Genomic DNA, 3680 nt, shown 5'->3' on the forward strand with positions numbered 1-3680 from the left:
GGCACGGAGGACGGCGTGAGGCGGCGACGGCCAATGGCCCCTACCGGCGAGGCACTGACCATGGAGGCCGGCAGGAGGCGCATTCAGATCGGGAACCGGAGAGGGGGCAGAAGGGAATCGGGGAATTTTTTTTCTTTTATTTTTTTGAGATCAGAAGTATGCCTCGCTTCAAATTGGACCGGCCCAGCGCGGCACAGACCTTCGGCGCTTTTTCTTTCTTCCTTTTTTTTTCTGATTTTTGCATTCGTTTGTTTTTAACTTTTTCTTGTATTTCGAAATATCCTGAAATATATGTATTATAAAAATAAATTTATATAAAAAAGTCGGAATTCTTTAATCGTGCATTTTAAAAAGTTAACTGTGTATAGACAAACATTCACGATGTATATATAAAAAATTAACAAAGTGTATAAAAAAAGTAGAAACCAAAAAATACAAACTTTTCATTTTTTAAATGCTAATCATGACTTCTAAAAATGTTAAATGTGTGTAAAAATGTTTCTGATGTATATGAAGAATGTATACAAAAAATACAGTGCCTGTGGAAAAATGTAGACATAAAAAATATAACTTTTAAAAACCATTGATCATGTATCTGGACAATGTTAAACCTGTATATAAAAACTGTTCCTGGTCTATACGATATGTATGAAAAACTAGACATAAAAAATATATAATTGAGAAAATGTGAACCTAAACATTTACTTGGAAAAAATGTGAATTATGTATTTATAAAATGTTGAAAGTGTATAAAAATGTTTTTATTACATAAGAAAAATGTACAATGTATATAAAAACATAGACATGAAAACATGTATATAAGAAAATGTTGATCATGTATTTGAAAAAAAAAGATGCCTAAAAATGTATACACAATGTAGACATAAGCATGTATTTAAGAACAAAATGTTAATCTTGTTTTGCAAAATGTCGAATGTGTATAAAAAAAATTACTAATTTATAAAAAATATGTGCAATGTACACGAAAAAGCATATATCGTGTCGGAGTAATTGGACACGGATACCCCGAAAACGGCGAGACAATAAATCAAGACATCGGGGCTAGCAAAGCCCCTCGGTCCGACCGCCCGGCCGCTCCTGCCGGCTCCCTGTCCGACTGCTCTGCCCGGCCGGCTGCCGACTGCGTCAATCAGCTGGCTGCCGACTGCTGCCCGAAGTCAACCGTCGACACCGACGAGACGTCCATACCGCAACGTCATCTACAGTGTATCTGTCCCTGGACACTGTTTTATAAAGTGCACCAGGGACAAGGAGGCATGCACGTCACATACATATCTCTCATGGGCATGGTGTCCCATGCCCGCTTGCCCCCCACGCCACTACCTAGCTTAGGTAGTAAGCTAGATCACCTATATATAAGGCACCCATCCATCCATCCACCACACGCATAGCATGCCACATGCACTTGGCCGGCCACAAGGCCACTTATGCATGCATGCATGCTCAGACACATGCAGCCACTAGCTCATATGCATATATACCAAGTCAGATGCCTATGGCATTGACTCCAAATACAGCTCCAGAAGCACTTTGTACTGCCCGATGTACAACCCAGATATATATCCAGACATGCAGGAGTAGGGGTATTATCTCTCCGGAGAGTCCCGAACCTGGGTAAACTACCGCGTGCTATTCGCATACCCGCTCCTGGGCCTATCAGCAGCAGTCTTGCCCTCACACGAAGCCACCTTGTGGCATATGTCGTCCTACACCCCCCCGGAGAATACCACGACATTTGGCGCCCACCGTGGGGCGGTACTATGCTATCGCGCTGCTGTTGGTTTCGCAGTCCGGGCGGGACCATCTTCGCCATCACCGCCGCGGCGTCGCCGTCTCTCCGGTAGCGCTCGGGGGCTCGACTTCGACCTACGCCCAGAGCGGCCGCGCGGGACGGCGCGTCCTCGCCGTCGGCCTCGCCGCCTTCGTCATCACCACCATTGCAACGCCGGCCGTCCGTCCGCGCGTGCACCGCGCGCGGGGCCTCGCCTCGGTCGGCCGCGTCCATCCATGTGTCACTCGCGTCCGCTCCCCCCCGCGCTGCGCTTTGCTCCGGGCGGAGCGGGCGATCCGCTACTCCTCCAAGTATCATCTAGACAAGCTAGCTAGATGCAAGTCAACAGCGGTCAAACAATAGCCAGATACCAATCATACACAAGCCGTATATGCCCTGTGCTGTACGCAACCCATGCATTGTTGCTAGCCAATGGCCGCAAAACCTTACTACCATACACTGCCCACGCAAACTCGTACAGCGGCCGGATGAAACTGTCAGCGCACGCGCACGCCCACGCCTGCGGGGCCTGCTAACACGTCGCTCGGCCTCCGTGTGCCTGTGCGCGTTGCTCGCCCGCGCTGCTCCGCCTGCTGCTGATGTGCTGCTACCCGCGGCCTGCTCCGCGCGCACAGCCATCCGGCTTGCTCCGCTGCCTGCCCGGCTCGTCCGCCTCCCCGTGGTCGTCCGTCACGGTCCCTCGGCGCCGCTAGCTCGCCGGGCTCCCGAGCCGGCTCCTCCGCCCCCTGCTGGCTGCCAGCAGGCCCCGTCAGCACGCGCCCGCGCCGGCTCGCCGACGGCCCGTCCGGCGTCGTGCTCAGCCGCCTTCGCCCGCGTTGCGACCCCGCACCCGGCTGCAGCGCGCGGCCGTCGCCGTTCCTCCGTCTGCGGCCGGCTCGCCACGCCCAGCTGCCTCCTATGTCGCCCCGCGATCGTCTCTGACTGCGCCGGCTGCCCCTCGCGCCGGTTGCGCTCCGGCATCCGCACCAACGCCTCCGCCCGCGTTGCGATCCTGCACCCGGTCGCCTCGCGCGGCCATCGCCGCTCCTCAGTCAGCGGTCGGCTTGCCGCCCCCGGCCGCCTCCTGCCTCGCCCCGTCGCTGCCTACGAGTGCGTCGGCCTCCTTGCGCCGGCTGCGCCCCGGCGTCCGCACGCGCCGACGGCTCCCGCGCCCGGCCTCCTCCCTGGCGCCTGTCGCAGTCCTGCCGCCGCGTCCGAGCCCCCACCTGCCGGCTGTCGCCTAGTTCCGCGCCGGCTCCGGTCCACAGCCGTGGCCGAGCCCCCGCTGCTTCGGCCGGGTGCTCATTGACAGAGGATGTCGGGCTGGCTAGAAATCAAAACAGCGGTCCGGTTGGGAAAAGAAGTGAGATGCCGGCTGCGCGAGCAGAGAGAAAGAAAGAAAAATCAGTGGCCGGGTGCTAGAAGGAAGGAAAAGAGATGAGTCCGGCTACCCACAAGCTGGCTACAAAATTCAATAGTCCGGCTGCTCAGTCGGATATAAAATAAAAAAAGTGTGCGTATCCAGCTGTCCAGATCCGGCTGAAAAAAATGTCGGATGTCCACGGTCGACTGGCAGAGAAAAAAAAATTGTGTGCATCCGGCTGCCCAGATCCGGCTGAAGAAATTGCCGGGTGCCCACGGCTGACTCGTGGCGTCCAGCTGCTCACATGCAGTCGGATAAAAAAAAGAGTGACCGGGTGAGATGTCTGGCTGCCCGAGAGTCGGCTGGAAAAAAAGAAAAGGTGAAAGAAATGTGAGTCAGACGGCAAGATGTGGGTCCGACCGCCGGCTGCCTGGCCGGCTGCAAAAATCCCGACTGCTGTGTTGGAGTCCGCCTGCCCAGCCGGCTGAAGAAGAAAAAGAAGAAGACAAAGTAGTTGCCGGGAGA

This window comes from Triticum urartu, chromosome 4, assembly GCF_003073215.2.
Source record: "Triticum urartu cultivar G1812 chromosome 4, Tu2.1, whole genome shotgun sequence".
NCBI classification, from domain to species: Eukaryota; Viridiplantae; Streptophyta; class Magnoliopsida; order Poales; family Poaceae; genus Triticum; species Triticum urartu.